The sequence below is a fragment of the Microtus pennsylvanicus genome, chromosome 20 (assembly GCF_037038515.1).
Source record: "Microtus pennsylvanicus isolate mMicPen1 chromosome 20, mMicPen1.hap1, whole genome shotgun sequence".
In the NCBI taxonomy this organism is placed as follows: Eukaryota; Metazoa; Chordata; class Mammalia; order Rodentia; family Cricetidae; genus Microtus; species Microtus pennsylvanicus.
The window spans coordinates 18,505,197-18,525,537 of NC_134598.1; the positions used below are offsets into that span (position 1 = coordinate 18,505,197).

Sequence of the window (20,341 nt, forward strand, 5' to 3'; positions counted from 1 at the left end):
ATTCTGTTAATCTTCTCACAGGCAAAGCAACTGAATTCTATGCTGTTATGACACGGAATGAAACTTAAGCAAAGAAGTTGACTGAATTCGGTTGAAATCTCCCAACGATGTATATTCTTCATGGAAGGTTTTTATATTTAGTTTAAATGAATATTTCCTGCAGCATTCTATCTGATTCTGACATCCTAAGCAATCCATTGGCAAGGTCTCATCTAATTAAATAATGTTGTCAGGCTTGGAATGAATTTAGTTCAATCTTACAGTTCAAATTCCATAAGCATTGTAACAAACAACTTTATAATACATGACAAGACTATTAAAATAATCAATCTAAAAACCAGACTCTCAAAAGCCCTTCTAATGAAATTGTTTGTAATTTATTCATGAGTAAATATAATTTCAAACAGAACAAATCACATGCTGTATCATTCTGAGAGGTTTAATTTTTTTTCTAGCTGATATATGTGTCCTTCAAGTAACTCCTTCTTATGGTAATGACTTGAGATAGGAATTCTTTGAAAAAGAACCACAAATACTCATTGTTGCATTAAATAAATAAATAATACCAGATCATTTAGATTTAATTAGCAAATCTAATTTTGTCCATCTCTATGATATGGAGATTTAGAAAGTAATTATATTCACATAATAAACTCTTTTGCATGAAATGATCAATTAATGTAGCCAAACAATGTTTTTAAAGAGCAAAATTCCAGTATGTTCAAACAAAATCACTTTGGGTGAGTTTTGTACTGATTAACTTGCTGACTATTGGTTTAAGCCAAGGTGTTCATACTGACCATATGTGTCATTAAGCTTGTGTTTCTTATTGTCCTAAAACCACAACATCATTCTAATGTCATAATTTTTACAGTTTCACTATCTTGAGAGTTAAATTATATAGTATGAAATAATTTTAGTTAATAAGATTTATATGGCTAAAATATGGCCTCCTTCAACTTTATAAGCTCATTAACTATAGACTTAGCACTTGCAAGACTTTTTGACATACTCACAGAAAAGATAAATTAATGTCCCTAATATTGCTGAGACTCTGCCTATAGAAAATCTAACCTGTATTTTTATGCATAATTGAAGTGATTCTTTACCAATCTATGTAGTTATTTTTAAGGCACCTATAACAAATTTCTAAACAACTGCCTCAGATCTGTCGTTACAATAGCCAGAATATCTGATTGCAGCCCAGGTTTTCCTTATTGTTCTGACCTCCTCATAATTGCTTAGATTAATGCTAGTAAGCCTGGAGTAAGTGTCAGTCAGCATTTCAATGCTGGTTTTCACTATGAACTTTGTAATGGCTGCTTTACTGTATTTTTCATACTCTGCTTAATGTGAATTTGAAGCAGCTACTACATCTGAACTAGGGTAGGCCATGGAGGAAGCTGTTTATCATAAAACTTAATGTTCAGCTCAGCATCAGCTCAGGTAAGAGCTCACATGATTCAAAATTAATTATAACCATTATTAATTAGAAATGTCTAGTTTTGTGCTATTCTATATAATTATGATATTCACCTGAGGGCATTTATATAACCATATTCACAAAATTCAAAGTGATATGAAATATCAATTTAAAAAATCAATGTAAAAATCCACTGTATTTTGACAGTAAGATGTCAAAATGGCTTAGGAGATATGGGGCTAAAACCATTAACTCAGTCTTACATTTTTTTCTTCCGGTATCACTCTTCTCCCATCCCACAAAAAGAATAAAGGGATAATAGAGATAAGGTGCAGAACCAGTAATTGACACAAAAGAAACAAAAAGCAAAATGGAAATGGAAATTTTCCAAGCTAATGAAAGTACAGTGTATCAGCTCAGGGTGGACAGAATTGTTTTCTACTTTCATCGGTCCATTTGTGACTAGATATTTAATTTTTATATGATTAAGCATATAATAGCTCAAACATCGGGTATGTTTGTGTTCAAAACTGAGCATTTGGCAGAAAGGCAAATTCCTCCTTGCAGGAATTAGACTAAATGTACTATACATGGTTCCAAGAGCATAAACAGGAAACTAAAATAAGATAGGGTAGCCTTAATTTAATAGAGAACTTTGTGACCTAATTTTCCTGTCTCAGTAGAGTATGAGCCACTAAAAAGTCATCCTGATATTCAAGGAATAAGCTTGGTCATCATAAGTCAAGTGTAGCAGTTCAAGGGTTTAACAACTAAGAATACAATCAAATAAAGTGATGTATGATGTCCTTTCTCTGGATATTAACTCAGATAATACATATAGAAATACTTTGAAAAAAGTATGTTTTGTGTGGTGATTATCTTAGGTATGACCTCTGAATTAGGACTATGACTATGTATTGGAGCCTAGTGGGGCCACCAATGGATACAGCACCGAAGGCAGTGATAACCTCTTTCCTGAATCAACCAGGAGACATTAGTTTACCAGTGATGGATAGAGCCCCTGAGAACTTCTTCCTCTCGTGTACAGATGTTTATGGACCTGTTCTCATGCAGACTCAGTATTGTCATTCTCAGATATGAAAAGTTCATGATATAGCCATGGCTATGCCTTGCTTACAAAATGTCTCTCCTTTTTGCAAATCTTCTGGTTCTTACATTCTTTCTTCCTCTTATGCAATGCTCCCTAAGTGCTGGAGAGGGTGGTATAAGTGTGTGTGTGTGTGTGTTTTATTTTGGTCATGAAACAGTAGGTTCCCATATGGGGTTTTGAATATGCCATCCTTTTTAGATATCTTCTCCACATATTTTACCACCACCCCCATTGTTAAACTGTCCATCTCTACCATTCTTCTGCTTTGATATTACCTATATCCCACTATATCCCTCTCTTAAGTCAGCCTCGTAATGATCTCTTTCTAGATTTGTGGCCTCTACAGGCATTCTGCATTGATCATTCAGACTTAGAGTCCTCATAAAACAGAGAACAAACAGATAATGTTTGTTTTACTTTGCCTGGGTTACTTCATCAAAATTATTTCCATCAATTTCATATATTTACCTAAAAGCGTTATAATTTAGGTTTTTTTCCTGAAAAAATTCTCTTGTGTATATGTATTACATCTTCATTACCCATTTATTAGGTGTTCTGTATCTAGGTGGGCTATGGTACAGCTATTACAGTCCTGGGTATATACCCAAAGGACTCTGCATCCCCTTACCAAGAGGCTTTCTCAACCATGTGTATTGTCACTCTGTGTACAATTCTAAATTTAATAACTTAACTAGATTACCTAGGATCAATGCAATATGAAAATAAATTTTAGGAAAAGTAGGTGAAATTTGAGTTTGTCTCAACACTGTGAGACAACTTTTTTTTTAGTTTCCTACTAGAATACAACCTTGAAAATGCTGCTTATGTATTCTGTATTTCATGAATTTGCTACATTCTTTTAATGAAGTGCAATTAAATGAAAATACTACAGAAAAATAAGCACTTATCCTGCATACAAGCAATGCATCTATTTTATATAGAGTGTTTATAAAATGCTATAAGACATATTTTTCAATTCTTGAACTTAAGGAATTTTAAAATGCAAATACAAAATAATTGTGTGCATATGATTACTTTCTAGAAATTAAATAACTCCCCTTTAAACTAATTTTAGACTGTTTATTTCTGTGCCTACTCAATTAAAAATATTATGAAAAGGGTACATTCAGACTATTTGAAGGAATTGTAAACTAACTTCAAAACATTGGTGTGACTTTTTAACAATACTATTATTATTGTTTTGCTTTGATGAACAATTTTCCTTAAAATTCTTTCTTCTACATCTTTAGTAAGCAGAGCTCCAATGATTTTTAATCTAGATAAATCTTTCCAGGAATATCTTTAGAAAATGGTCTTGAGACATAGAGAGTCTGAGTCCTATATAATCCAATGTGTCTTTTCAAGTCAAGAGGGGTACATGATTATTGCCAGTTAGAAAGCATGGACTCCTATTATCAGGGCTTCTATCTTGTATTGCAGGCCACCGTCTATACAGGGATCCTCTTCACTATTGCCTGTGTTGTTTGAATAAGTGACAATGCTGTTCCACGGCTATTGTGACTTCCTGAGCAGCATCCTCCTCTTTGAATGTCACGAAGATCTTCTCTCTGTCACTATCTGTAAAACCCCAGCAGACCTAGCTGTATTCTGCAGAAATGTATCACTGAGAGTGGGCATTTGTATCCTGAAGGAACAAAAATTTTAGAATTAGATCATTTGATCAAACTCGGTCTCCTCCTCTTTGTGATCATAGCTACATGAGTGTTGAAGGTACTCTGAGTTCATGTTCTCATCTTCATGGTGGAAGAAAATAATGTGTAACTTGTACTATTCATGACACCAATTAGGGAAAATGTCAGTAATGAGTGACACTTTGCAGGCCACATGCAATACAAGAGATGCTTACCTTTGACATTCTCTTCCCCTCCCTTTTTCCTCTCTGAGAAATCCATCTCATGGGAATTCAGTCTTAGAATCAGTAAGTGGAAGACAATTATTTTGTCTTATGGCATTTTTCATTTATGGCACATTTTAGTCTTTCTCAGTTGATGCAAAGGTCAGCCTGGGTTTGTACTGAACTGTTAGCCACTGGGAATTTTGCCTCTTCATCTAATTTGCATACCAACTATGAGTCAAGTTCTGACACATTCCTGTACAGCTCCTGTATGGTTGGATGGCAGGTGCCTAGAGAATTACCTAAAGCTTGTCAGTTCTACAAGCTGCCATCATATTAAATGTACCTCGTGAAGGTTAAACACTTACGGAGGACTTATTGGCTTCCTTGCTTTCTCATCAGCTTCTGCCAAACCTCCTCAGATTTCTGACATTGCTTCCCAAATCATCAGAGGCCAATTTCTCTGCAGAAATCTGTGAAGCACACATCTTTGTTGCTTGCTCTGTCACTATTTCTGGAATACCTGGATATGAGTCAACTGATTCTTCCATCTGTTTCTTCTCCTAATCCATGACCTCAATCCTTCCTTTGAGTTCTATGCCCTTGAAAAGTAATCATTGCTTGGGACCTGAGTCAATGCCCCTTCCCTCATTTTGACTTAATGCTCTGCTGGATCCTTTTCAAGGCAAGGGAATTCATGTGAATTCTCTTCAGACAGTCTTAGATAACGTCTTGTGTCTCATTTTGGGTCTTGATCTCAAATTTCCATGTGGTTATAGGCTAGATATCTTCCCTTTGTATAACAAAACTGAGGTGTATAAATGTGAGAACAAAGTTAAAATATGAAAGATTTATTCACAAAGATGTATTTAACTCAAATATTAAATATTTGAAATATGGCCCTGTTGATAATTGTAGATTTATTATGTGTATATATTTTTAGTCTTCTACTATTATATTTATAATAAAATGTGGTGATGAATGGTTTTCTGTATATGTTATCTTCTATACAAGCTTGCATCTTTTTAGACTGAATGATTCTTTTATGGAGAGTCAATGCATTTCCAATTGAAGGCTCATTATTATATACATTAGTAATATATATATATACTATATATGATAGTATATATATATATATACTATTTCTTACAAATGTGACAACAAAATGTGGTTGCATATTTTAGATCTTTAATATATGTGTAACATATGTATAAGAGGTTAAATATTCATGTCACTGGCAGTGATTAACACTTTATATAATATCCTTTTATTCTGATTTTGCTTATATATATTGGAGAGATGTTTTCCTTTTAATCCACAAATGATAGCATCCTTTAGTGTGTAACTAAATTGAAAGAAAATTTAATACCTTTCTCTTTTTTTTAGTGAAAATAGGTGTTTGCCTTATGTAATATATCCCGATTATACTCCCCCACTTTTCACCTCTCAGTTCCTTCCCACCTCCCTTTCCATCCAAATACACCCCCATCTGTCATTAGAAAACAAACAGGCTTCCAAGGGATAAAAATAATCTTTTTAAAAAAATATAGTGCAATAAGGTAAAATAAAAACATGCTGGGATAGGATTTAAAAAAATTGAAGGAAAAGAGCCTAAGAGAAGGCTCAAGAAACACATATGTTCAGAGACCAACTCATTGGCACACTCAGGAATGAAATAAAACAGTGAACTGGAAGACATAATATATATATACAAATGACATATACGGTAAAAAGAGAGAAAATATAAATAAAATAAGAATTGAGATAAAGATTTTTAGAAAAGTGCTGACACAGCAAGAAGACAAAAATCATCCAAAAATGCCCTTGCGTTCATTTTCTGTTGGACATGTACTGTGGGCATGAGGCCTACCTTTAAGAGAGTTTGTATCCTTCAATAAGACTCCCTTGGCAAAACTAAATTTTTATTTGCAAGTGGTTTAAACCAGAGATAACTTCTGAGTTAGGGATGGAGGCATGTGTCTACCTCACCTTTCAGTTCCAGTACTCCATTTGTTAAGAGACTCATGCAGACCTTGTGTATGCTGCCACAGTCTCTGTGAGTTTATAAATGTGTCATTCTTGTTTATTTTGATGGCTTTGTTTCTTCGGTGTCTTCTCTCCTAGCTTTTACACCCTTTCTACCAGCTCTTCCCTAGGGTTCTCGGCACCCTGAAGAGAAGGAATTGGTGGAGATACCAATTTAGAGCTAGGTGGTCCAAGGTCTCTCATTCTGCTTATTATCTGCCTATGCATCGCTGTATTTTTTCCCATCTGCAGCAGGATGGAGCTTCCCAGATGATGAATGAGCAATTTACTGATCTATGAACAGAGCAGAATGTCATTAGGAGTCATTTTATTGCTACTTTTTTCAGTAGAACCGTAACATTTGGTTTTACCCTTGGTTCCTGGGCTATCAAGTCTTAAGTTCTTGGTTACTAATGTCAAGTATGGGTTCCATCTCATGGAGTGGGTCTTAAGTCAAATCAGATATTGGTTGGTTACTTCCAAAAGCTCCGTGCCACCAAAGAAACCAGTGTAGACCAAAGAGCTTGCATTTCCTGTTTGGTAGAGCACAAAGGATAGGTACTAGCTCTACTTATCCACGTTCATTGAGTTATGCGGGTGCTGTCTTCAGCAATGGACATTTGCTGTCAGTTTGGGGACAGCAGCCTTTAGCCTTGAAACCGCCTGGGTTGTTTGGGGTTCCCATGAGATGCATTTGTCCAGTATCTCAGTCAGATGTAACCTATTCCCAGTATGGGAAGTTTCATTTGGTGATGAGAGATGTACAGGGAAGTCTCAGTTTCTCCCATTTTTTTGGCAAACATATATATTTAGATCACATTCAAATATGTATGTGTTTTAGGAAGTTTCTACTCTATAGGGTTTCAATACCACCCCTGAATTGGCATTTAATGTTAGCACTTTCTCCCATTAATTGCTTCCTCATGCCCCCCTTTCCTCCTCCTCTTCTTCACTTGATCCTTTGGTTCCAGCCCCTGAATCCATACATAACTATGAATTTTATTCCACTTCCCCTTGGATCTCTATCTGTTCCCTTGTAGTTCCTTAAACTATACACAACCTCTTTCAATCTATGCATTGTGTCTTACTTATCATTGATTTAACAATTACTCTCCACATGTAAGTGACTACATACTGTACTGTTTTCTCTTTATCTTTGAATACCTCAGGATGATTTTCCCCTAGTTTTATGCATTTACCAATGAAGTTCATTATTTCCTTAATTTTAACAGGTGAGTAATATTCTACAGTGTAAATATACCACAATGTCTTTAACTATGAGTCTGTTGAAGGATATTTATGTTGTTTCCAATTTCTGTCTATTAGAAAAATACCAGGAATCAACATGGTTGAACAAGCATTTCTGTGTTGGTATGAAACGTCCTTTGGGTATATAACAAAGAGTAGCATAATTGGATCTTGCGGTAGATGAAGTCACATCTTCCTAAGGATCTACCATACTGTTTTCCATAGTGGCTGTATTAGTTTGTACTACCATAAGCAAGGGATGAGTGTTCCCCTTACTCCATGTCCTTGCCAGCATGTGCTGTCATTTGTGTTGGCGATCTTAGCCATTCTGACAGGTGTTAGATGAATTCTCCAAGTAGTTTTGATTTGTATTTCACTGATAGCTTGGATGTTGACCGTTTCTTTAACTGATTCTTAGCCATTTGCATCTCCTCTGTTGAGAATGCTCTGTGTAGATTTGTGCCTTATTTTAAAATTGGATTACTTGGTTTTGTGATACCTAGTTCATTTATATATTTTTGGTTTCAACCCTGTATCGGATATGGAGTTTGTGAAAATCTTTTCCCATTTGTAGCTGTCATTTTGTCCTATTGACGATGTCCTTTGCCTTACAGAAGCTTTTCAGTTTCATGCACTCTCTTTTATTAGTTACTAATCTTAGTGCCTGTGCTGATGGTGTTCTGCTCAGAAAGTTGTCTACTGCACCAATACAGCCAAGGCTATTCCTGACTTCCTGGTCTTCCAGGTTCATGGTATCTTGTTTTATGTTGAGACCTTTAATCCGCTTGGACTTAAATATTGGTCAGGATGATAGGTATGGGTCTATTTGCATTCTTTTACATGCACCCATTCAGTTTGTGGAGCACCATTTGTTAAAGGCATTGCTTTTTTTTTCTCCAGTGTGCATTTCTGGCTTCTTTATAACAAAAATGTGTCCATAGGTGTGTAGATTTATGTCTGGGTCTTCCGTTTGATTCCACTGATGAACATGTGTGTTTTTATACCAATACTATGCTTTTTTTATTACTAAAACCTGAAATTGGCAATGATGAGACCTCCAGCACCATTTTTATTGTTTTGGATTTTTTTCAGCTATTCTGTTTTTGTTTGTTTGTTTTCTCATATGAAATTGAGTATTGTTTTTCTCAAAGTCTGTAAAGAATTGTATTGGAATTTTGATGGGGATCTCATTGAACCTATAGATTGATTTTGGCAAGATGACCATTTTTACTATGTTAATCCTACCAATCCATAAGCATGGTAACTTTTTTCCATCTTCTGGTATTTTCTTCAAAGACTTGAAGTTGTTATCATACAAGTCTTTCACCTGCTTTGTTAGGATTATCCCAAGATATTTTATATTATTTGAGGTTATTGTAAAAGGTGTTGCTTCCCTTTCTCAGTCTGTCATTCATGTATAGGAGAGCTACTGATTTTGTGAGTTAATGTATCTACTCTGCTAAGTGTTTATCAGCTGTAGGAGTTCTCTGGTGGAATTTTTAGAGTATGTATATTATAATATCATCTGCAAATAACAACACTTTTGGCTTCTTCCTTTCTAATTTTTATCCTTTTGATATTCTTCATTTGTTTAATTTCTCTAGCCAAGACTTCAAGTACTATATTGAATAGGTATGTAGATAGTGGAAAATCTTGTCTTGTTTCTGATTTTCTTAGAAATGCTTTGAGTGTTTTTCCTTTTAAGTCGATGTTGACTATTGGCCTGCTATAAAGAGCCTTAATTTTATTTAGGTATATTCCTTACATTCTCATTCTCTCTAGATTTTTTATTATGAAGTTGAATTGGATTTTGTGAAAGGCCTTTTCTGTATATAATAAAATGATCACTTTTTTCAGTTTATTTATGTGATGGATTACATTTATCAATTTACATATGTTGAATCATCCCTGAATCTCTGGGTTGAAGCAGACTTGATCATGGTGGGTAATCTTTTCGTTGTGTTCTTGTATATGATTTGAAAGTATTTTACTGAGATTTTTGCATATGTAGTTTTAAGGGAAATTTGTCTGTAATTGTTTTGTTGTTGTTAGGTTTTTATGTTGGGTATCAGGGTAACGGTGGCCTAATAAAATGAATTGGGCAAGGTTCCTTCTGTTTTTGTTTTGTGGAATAATTTGAGCAATTATCTCTTCTTTTAAAGTCTGGTAGAATTTTACGATAAAACCATCTGGCCCTGAGCTTTTCTTATTTGTTTGTTTGGCAGACTTAATGACTGCTTCTATTTTTCTAGGGATTTTAGAGCTGTTTAAATTGTTTATCTGATCTTCCATTAACTTTGCTAAGTGGGATGTGTCAAGAAAAGTGTCAATTTGTTTTTGTTTTTGTTTTTCAAATTTGGTGGCATACAGGTTTCTAAAGTGTACCTTTATAATTTCCTATATTTCTTTAGCATTTGTCATTTTTCCCTTTTAATCTCTAATTTAGTTAATTTGGATAATCTATCCTCACTGTTTAATTAATTTGAATAAGTGTTTGTCTATCTTATTGACTCTTCAAAGCATCAGCTCTTTATTTCATTGATTCTTTTTACTGTTTTTTGTTGTTGCCTGTTTCTATTTTATTGATTTCAGTCGTGAAGTTTGATTACTTTTGTATTCTACTACGTTTGTGTATTATTCCTTCTTTTTGTTCTAAAACTTTCAGGTTGCTGTTAAATGAATTGTATGAGATGTCTTTGATATTTTCATGGAGGTATTTAATGCTATGAACTTGCTTCGTAGAACTGTTTTCATTGTATTCCATAAGTTTGGGGATGCTGTATATTTATTTTCATTCAATTCTAGAAACTCTTTGTTGTCTTGATCCATTTTTCATTTAGTAGTGAATTGTTCAGTTTCCAGGAATTTGTAAGCTTTCTGTTGCTTCTGTCATTGTTGAGGTCCAACATTAGTCCATAGTGTTCTGATAGGATGCAGAGTGTTATTTCAAATTCTTTTGTCTTTTGAAACTTGATTTTTGTCTAAGTATGTGGTCAGTTTTGGAGAATGTTCCATGAAGTTCTCATAAGAAGGTATACTTTTCTATATTTGGGTGAAATGTTCTATACATATCTGCTAGGTCCATTTGGTCTATTATGTCATTTAGTTCCAGTATTATGTTTAGTTGTCTAGATCACCAATCTATTGGAGACAGTGTCATACAGAAGACTCCCACTTCAGAATCTGGAGTCAATACGTGATTTAAGCTGTATTAACATGGGTGCCCATTAAGCCTATCAACATGGGTGCCCATTGTGTTTGGTGCTTAGATTTAAGAACTGCAGTGATCTCTTGAGGAATTTTTCTTTGAGTATGTTGTGTCCTTCCATTTCTCTTTGGGTAAGTTTTGGGTGTTTTAATTATTATACGCCAAGGGGAATTTCTTCATTTCTTTTCTAATTGAATCCATTTGGTATTGCATCATGTTTTGGCTGTATGTTGCCTGATAGGAACTCTAGTGTGATCTTGCGAGGTGAGACCACTGTGGGTGCCCGGTAAAATGTGCTTCTAGGTATTGAGTCCTGACATTGAGGAATGAAGATGGGCTAGGAATGGCTAAGAAGAACCACAGGATACCACGGTGTTCCAACAAGATCTGCTTACTACCCTGGGAAAGGGGAAGAGAATGAGGAGAGGCCTTTTAGATGATCTGCTACGGAGCTGGGGGAATTGAAGTTGGAGGAAAGAAGGGAGAGTGACGATCTAAAGGCTGCCTACTTTGAAGTCTCGGAGATCTAAAGACCTGCTTCGCTGGCAGACTTTGCTGCTGGGTTCTCAGGGAATGCCTGATGGAATTGGGGGCTGAAATAAAGTGATGAATTAGGGGAAGGTAGATTGATGGGGAAGATGTGTATGATCCACTGGAGATAAGGCACAGCACACAGGGAGGGGATAATGCCACAGGCAGCCTTATTGGAGCTGGGAGTAAGTCTAGGGCATTGGATTTGGAGATCAGGAGGGAGAAGTGAAGATCTCCATCTAGCCTACCTGCCTTCTGGGCCTTAGTGCAGGGGTTGAATTTTCAATTTTCATTCCTAGGAGCTTTTAATATATTCTTTCCATGATATATACACTGGAATATAATTTTAAATTTGCTTTTGCTTGTCATTAAACAGCCTAAATGTTTTGTAGATTCATATATCTCGACTTATATTTATATGAGAATTTGCACCTATAAATTAATGAATTACAACTTACTAAATGGATTTAAGGTTCTAGGTTGGAAGGCCTTCCTACTCTCAGACTGTAACAATGCACAGTCATGTGATCTGCCACAAGAATGGGCTTATATTGTTTAAACTGGGTTAGCATCCCTTCTATTGGTCTGCAGTGATGTGCTAATGCCCCTTCCCCTCAGGATTTTTTTAAATCTTAATAGCATTTAACATTATCAAATAAAATTGATAATTTCATGATTTCAAAGTTTTTTAAATTTTGTGTGTGTTTATGGAGGTCAGAAGTCCATGTCGGGTTTCTTCTGCTACCATTCTCTACCTTGTTATATTAAGACAAGGTAGAACTATATTTGGAGCTCACCAACTGGCTAGGCCACTTGGCCAGTGAACTCGAAGGATCTCTTTCCTTTATTTTCTACCTCTAATGCCAGAGTTTCGGGTCCTTACCATCCTACTTGGTATTTACTTGGGTGCTGGGGACTCACACTCGGGTCTTCATGCTTATACTTTACTAGTTAATTTTTTTAAATTTATTTATTTATTAAAGATTTCTGTCTCTTCTCCGCCACCGCCTCCCATTCCCCGCCCCCCCAAACAAGTCCCCCTCCCTCGTCAGCCCAAAGAGCAATCAGGGTTTCCTGCCCTGTGGAAAGTCCAAGGAACCCCCACCTCCATCCAGGTCTAGTAAGGTGAGTATCCAAACTGCCTAGGCTCCCACAAAGCCAGTACGCACAGTAGGATCAAAAACCCATTGCCATTGTTCTTGAGTATTTGGTTTCTAGCCATAAACAAAGGACATTGAGCCTATAGTTAGTGATCCTAGAGAAGCTAAATAAGGAGAACCCAAAGAAGAACATATAGGCATCCTCCTGAATATTAACCTTCATCAGGCAATGAAAGGAGGCAGAGACAGAGACCCACATTGGAGCACCGGACTGAAATCTCAAGGTCCAAATCAGGAGCAGAAGGAGAGAGAGCACGAGCAAGGAACTCAGGACCGCGAGGGGTGCACCCACACACTGAGTCAGTGGGATGTTCTATCGGGAACTCACCAAGGCCAGCTGGCCTGGATCTGAAAAAGCCTGGGATAAAACCGGACTCGCTGAACAAAGCAGACAATGAGGTTTACTAGTTAATTTTAAATTAACTAATAATAGTGGGGGAAAGATGACTCTATCATTTTATAAATGATATAAATTCTTTCTAGAAAATAATTTCTGGATAATTGAGATTAAAATACAGGCTATTTTAGAAACTAATAGTCCCTTCCTCTGATATCTTCACAATTGCCATTTTCTATGGAAGTTACGGAAGTGTATTTTCAGACAGGAAGGAGCAGAATGTTTTTAGCTGGGTCGAGGCTTATGCCTCTCTCCACACTCAGAATAGTTGAGTCATAGCATTCCTGCAAGACACCATTACCATTTTCTGAGTTATTTTGGGAGGAGTATTTACCTTTCAAGTTTAATTTGTTTCTTTGTGGTAAAGTAAGAAACTAATGTCTCTTCCCAGCTAGAACTCTAAGCAAGAGTAGAAAGGGTAGGGCTGGAGAGATGGCTCAGAGGTTAAGAGCACTGGCTGCTCTTCCGAAGGTCCTGAGTTCAATTCCCAGCAACCACATGGTGGCTCACAACCATCTGTAATAAGGTCTGGTGCCCTCTTCTGGCTTGCAGGCATACACACAGACAGAATATTGTATACATAATAAACACATATTTTTTTTAAAAAAAAAAAAAGAGTAGAAAGGGTACTTCAACTGGCCTTCCCTTGTAATCAGATTGGTGACGACCGCAACTATCATCAGAGAGCCTTTATCCAGCAACTGACTTTGCAGAGATTCATAGCCAAGCGCCAGACTGAGGTCCTGCAATTCAGATGAAGAGAGGGAGGATGGATTACCTGAGCAGGGGTGGGGGGCAAGATCATGATGAAGAAACTCACAGAGACAGCTGACCAGAGCTAGCGGGAGCTCAGGGATTCTAGACCAACAGCTGGAGAGCCTGTATGGGACAAAACTAGGCCCCCTGTATGAGGTCAGCAGTTTTGTAGCTTGATCTGTATGAGGGACACCTGGCAGTGGGACCAGGCTCTATCCCTGGTACAAGAGCTAGCTTCTTGGAGCCCATTTCCTATAGTGAGATGCCTTGCTCAGCCTTGATACAGGGAGGAGGGGCTTGGTCCTTCCTCAACTTAATTTGGCAGGCTATGTTGACTCCCCATGGGAGGACTCACCCTTTCTGAAGAAGAGATAGGGTAAAGGTGGGGGGGGGACGCATGAGAAGGAAAGGGAGGGGGAACTCGGTTGGTATGTAAAATGAATAAAAAATTAAAATAAAAAATGAAAACAGTAGTAATTGCTGAGTATAAATCACAGTGTCTATCATATAGTTGAATTCAATTAATCACTTGCTTTAGTTACTGAAGTTTGACTTCATTTATGTGACCTTTTAGGTTTGAAAAGATTGAAACATGTAAGAATATATACATTTATATTATACAACAGAAAGATAGCGTGGAAATTGGATAATATGAATCTTCTAATGTAAGGTGATGTGATAGAACAAAAAGGCAACTTGGAGCAAGGAAAGGAAGCTTTGGGGGATGCTCTTTCCTCAAACATTGGGGGAATAACCTTGGAAAATTCATTGACTGATGAAGGTGAGCTGGTTGCTAGTGGAATATAAAGTAAACTATGGAACACTCAACCCACACCCTGTGAAAAAGGGCCTGGTATGGCTGCATCATGCATTCCAAAGGCCATGACATTTCTCTGGAGAGAAGCTGAGGCTGACATTTGGCGTGTGGTGCCAGAGTTCTGTCCTCCTTTATCATGATTTCGTCTCTTCGTTCTTATACTTCAGCAGCTTGGAAGATTTTTGCTTTTTCCAAGTGCTCAAATATCTCTTAGCAGTAATTTTAGGCATGAAATGCCGTTGTCACTCTGTGAATGCATTTGGAAGAAATAACACAAGTCAGCAAGTTCATGTGGAAGTGTGTTTTGGTTAAATTATCCTTAATGACTTGTTAGAAAACCAAATGGCAAGGGAAAATCAAATGACATTATCTAGCTTTTCCCTCATTGTCACCTTAGTAAAACTGCAGGAAATGATATAGAAACCGATCAATTGTTCCTGTCTATGAATAGTAATGTACTTTTGTGTGGTTTTCAGAATTTGGCTTAGTGCAAGTTATTGTTGGTGAGAGTTATAGAATACAAGTGGTACAATAAGGAATTAACAATGCATTCTTTAACACCTTGTATAGTAGTTGTTTTTTTCTTGATTGAGCCATTGTTTCAATGGACTAGTTAAAATGTTGAATGTCGATAAAATTGCATTCTAAATATTGCAATATAAAGATAGTGTGATAGTTGTTACTACTAGGCATGACAGGAATATAGCATTCAGGTTTAAAAATTATGAGCTGGGTAAAATACAGGAAAGGAATTGCCGTGTCCTCAGTTACCTAAAATGTGCCAACTGCAGATGTAAGTACCTGAGGAGATAATTATGAGGGCAAATAATAAAGTGTGCATAAAGCCATTAATATAATATTTATCGCATGGAATGCACATGGTTCTAGTTAGTAAAGATGGAAAAATCTGACATCAGCTTCTATCATATACTTCCACATGTTTGCTTCCACGTGAATTTAGAAATGAAACTTACTGACATATATCTATGTATAGAAAGAATAAGGATGATTTAACCAATATCATCTATGACATATAAATTCGTATTTATGGTGTATGTTTTGTTCTAAAAGCCTGTTAATAAACCTTGCATAATTTCCAGATCTACATTTAGGGTTTAAGTTTAAGATTTAGTAAACACAAGAATACGTGTATATGTATTTTTGGCACTTTTAAGAAGTTTTGTACTTTCTGTCTTGAACATATGATGTTGTAGCTGGTATGATTATTTAAAATAAGCAATTCCCTTTTTCAATTTTGAAAATCTGTGGATCAGGTAATGCTCTAATTTCTTTTCTGGCATTAATTTGCAACTGCATTATCCAAGAAGATTAGCATTTGTGGTATTTAAAATGTAAATAAATACAAATTATTTTAAAATTGCTATCACAGTAATTTAATGTGGCATCACATATTAAAGACTCTTACTAGAAAATGACTTGTTACACTGCACTTGCTGTGACTCAACAGTCTACCGAAGTCACACAGGGGGAGAAGTCGCACTGTTGGACAATAACTATAGGGTATCTCCATCATGGCATGGTCTCCTGACCAGTACTGTCTTACAGAATCCTAGGAACCATGCCTGTTCTTGAGGACTATTCTAATTTGGCTCACTGTCTTGGTTTGAATATGAAAAGACCCCATAAGTCATGTGTTTTCATATTTGGCCCCCGCATGGTGGTGCTGATTCTAGTAGTTATCTATTCTCTCAGAGAAGCAGCCTCGCTGGCAAAAGTCTCTGTAGGTGTGGGCATTGACCAACAGTGCCTTATACATCATGGTGCTGGTAGAATGGAGCCATTCTAGCTGTGAGTTCCCACCCCATTGCCATACCTTTCCCAGTGAGCTGCACCCCATACAGCCCATTAAAATAAACCCTCTGTTAAATTGCATAGGAGAGAAAAAAGGAACTAAAATACCCCTGAAGCTTGAAATAGTTTTTGCAATTAGATTTACTTTACAATCAAGTTTAAGGCTTGAATAATTCAGCTGTTAACTTTCTTTAGTTTCCGTTAAAATAAAATTACATTATTTTCTCCTTTCCCTTTCTGCCCTCCATCTCTCTTCTGACTCCAATTTCTCCTACTCCCTCCTCTCTTTATTATTGTATTTTAATACATGCATGTACAAACACACAAACTTATCTATAATGCATAAATATATAGATACAACCTTCCGATTCTATTTAGTGATGCTTATATATACATGATTTTTAGGGATGACCACTTGGTATTGGATAACCTAGCTCATCTCGAAAGATGGCAGCTGTTATTTCTTGTAGGTCTCTGTCTAGGAATGGAGTCCCTTAAAATTTCCCTTTCATATCTGCGTGTCCATTAGTGTTGCCATTGTTGGTGTCCGTTTTGGTAACCACAAAATTGTGGTATTGTGGATACGGGTCCCTGTGGTTTCTAGGAAACACGATGTTATACTTCTCAATCCATCTTTCCTCCTCATCTTCTACATTGTTCCCTAAACCTCAGGTGCAGGAGCTGTATTGTAGTTTGACTAGAGTGGTTTTCTGTGGTTTCCATCTTCTGACAGGAGAAGCTTTTCTTGATTAGGGGTGAATCTATACTTATTACTGAGTGTAAGGATAAATATTTAGGATACAGTTAGCAAATATGAGTGGTGAAATCATTTTATCTAAGACACATGACCTTACTAGTCCCAGGTAGTTGGCTAGGTTTACAATACCAGGAATTATTTTCCTTTTGTTGAGCATGCCTTACATTCAAACAGCTGTGGTTACTACCGAGATGTGGATGTCATTATAGCATCCTTAAGGATATCTTGCCTTATTGGTCATTGTTGTGATTCACAGGCATCACAGTTGGGGGGGGACTCTAAAGCCCCTCCTCCCCTATTCACTTTCTGGTACAGACCTTACAGGCCCTGTGCATACTGCCTCAGTCTCTGAAGTTCGTATGTATCTTATCATGCTGATTTAGAGGGCCTTATTTTATGGATATACTCCATCTCCTCTGGCTCTTATACTCTTCCCATCTCCTCTTCTGTGGGATCCTCTGATCCCTGAAGAGAGGAATTTGATGGAAACATCCCATTTAGGGCTTTGTGTTCCACATTCTCTCATTCTTCAAATAGTGTCTGGCTCCGTTTGTTCTCATCTGCTTCAGGAGGAGACTCCGCTGATGATGGCTGAGCAAGGCACTAGTCTATGAGTAGAGAAGAATATCATTAGAAGTGGTTTTATTGCAACATTTTTGTGAATTTTGTTTTGTTTTAGAATAGTCTTTGATTTCCCCTACATCATCTGGGCTGTCCAGTCTCAGGATCGTGGTCACCCAAGCAGTGCCAAGTATTGTTGACAAAGGTTTCTGTCCCACCAGGTCCCACAGCCATTCAGTCCCAAAGAAAACACACAGAGGTCTACATTAATTGTAAACTGATTGGCCTATTAGCTCAGGCTTCTTATTAATGCTTATAAGTTATATTAGCCCATAATTCTTGTCTGCATTAGCCACATGGCTTGGTACCATTTTTAGCGAGGCAATCACATCTTGCTTGCTCTGTGTCTGGCTTCTGACTGGGTCTGGGTGACAACCGCAGAAGGACTCTTTTTTCCTCCCAGAATTCTCATCGCCCCACCTCTACTTTTTGCCTAATCACCCCTCCTATATTTCCTGCCTGGCTACTGGTCAATCAGCATTTATTTAAAATACGAGTGACAGGGTACAGACCATTGTCCCACAGCAAGGTATAGTTCCCATCTCATGGAGTAGGCTGCAAGTCCGATCAGATACTGATTGGTTACTCCCATAAGCTTTATGCTACTACTACACTGGCATACATTCTAAAAATTTGTGGGCTGGTTGGTGTTTGTTTCTCTATTGGTAGCATGAAGAGTAACTTCCTGTACCAAAAATGTTAAAATATAGGGGTGAAGTTTCTCTGTACTCATTAGCTCTACTTCTCCATATTGAATGAGTTGTATAGGTGTTGTCTTGCAATAGGCTTTTGCCATCAGCTTATGGAGAATGTAAGAGTCAAATTTTTAGTGTTTTCCCAGTGGTTGCATTATTAAAAAAAAACTGGGAAAGAATTTACCTGGCAACAGAAATCTGAATTTTCAGTGTCCCAAATTGAGGTTTCCCTTGTCACTGTTTGTCCAATATCATGTAGGTAAAAGGACTTGCCGTGTTTCACATGGTTTACTCTCTTTTTTCTTTTTTTAAAAAATATTTATTTATTTGTTATGTATACAATATTCTGTCTGTGTGTATGTCTGCAGGCCAGAAGAGGGCACCAGACTTCATTACAGGTGATTGTGAGCCACCTGTGGTTGCCGGGAATTGAACTTAGGACCTTTGGAAGAGCAGGCAATGCTCTTAATCACTGAGGCATCTCTCCAGCCCCCTGTTATAAATCTTTTTTTGTTTTTTTTAATTAATTAATTTATTTATTAATGATTTCTGCCTCCTCCCCGCCACCTCCTCCCATTTCCCTTCCCCTCATCCGATCCATGGAATAAAACCCGACTTGCTGAACATAGTGGACAATGAGGACTACTGATAACTCAAGAACAATGGCAATGGGTTTTTGATCCTACTGCACGTACTGGCTTTGGGGGAGCCTAGGCAGTTTGGATGCTCACCTTACTAGACCTGGATGGAGGTGGGTGGTCCTTGGACTTCCCATAGGTCAGGGAACCCTGATTGCTCTTCGAGCACATGGTTTACTCTTTAGGCTGATGCTCCCTACTGCTATTTTCCCCTTTTCCCTATTTTTAAAATTGAAAATAGATTTTTTTCATATAATATATTATGGTTTACCCATGTCCAACTCTTCCCAGATCTCCCCCTCCTTCCCTTCCAAAAACAGGCATCTAAAAAAATAATGAAATATTTCTGTGTACCTCTGTAGCATCGCCCCCTGAATGGTTGCCTAATTTCCTTGTCTTCATTCCAAATTGCATTGCCTGTTTTCATCCTCGCTGCTTTCAAGTTTCTCATTCTTGTTGCTTTGCAATGACCATGCTACAGTTACACATGTTTGCAAAATACCGCAAATCTAATGATAGAGGAAAAAACAAACGCCTAACCCCCAAATCTCAGAAGAACCATGAAATGACAGAAAATAAAATGACCGTCTCCCGCTCTCATCCCAAAGCTTGTGAAGGTGGTGATACTCAGGGGTGGTCAGGAGCACAGCCTGCTGAAAATTATCTTCCCTTAAGTGTTTATAGATGTCAGAGATTTTGTGCTGATTGCCTTCCACCAGACATGATTTTCTAAGAAAAAAATTTTAAACTGCTCAGTTATTTTGGGAAAGTTTGTAGTGTAAAAAAAAAGTTATATTAGGAACTTTAGGCAAATGCTAGCATTTTCTTAAAATAACAGGTGGGGAAAATCTGTAGGCTTTGACAATCAAGAACAGCAATTTGTTAAACAATATTTTAAGCTCCTATGTCTACTGAAATTATAGTTTTCTTCAAGACCATCCAATATTACTTAGAATGCTATATAATGCCTATTGCTACTCTCCATGATATTTTTGAAAATAATGTCATGTCATGTTTATTTGAACATAATAAAGTATTTAAAGAAGGCAGGCATGGTGGCACATACTCTATTTTAGTATTTGGGAGGTAGATGCAAGCAGTCTTTGTGAGTTCAAGGTCAGCCAGGGTTGCACACTGAGACCTTGCATTGAAACAAAACTAAAATGCAAACAAGGCATTGACAGGACCAGATATCACATGGGAAGAGGGTGATTACTAAATTATTATGGAATTGAGTAAAATATTAATTTGTGTGTTTCTCTGCTCTCTAGTAGAGAACAAAGGTGC

General features: G+C 37.0%; 1 pseudogene; it reads right to left on the reverse strand.

Moving 5' to 3' along the window:
• Positions 1 to 7,989, reverse strand: part of LOC142839039 (centrosomal protein of 70 kDa-like) — a 50,720-nt pseudogene extending 42,731 nt beyond the window's left edge.
• Between the last annotated feature and the right edge of the window lie 12,352 nt (positions 7,990 to 20,341).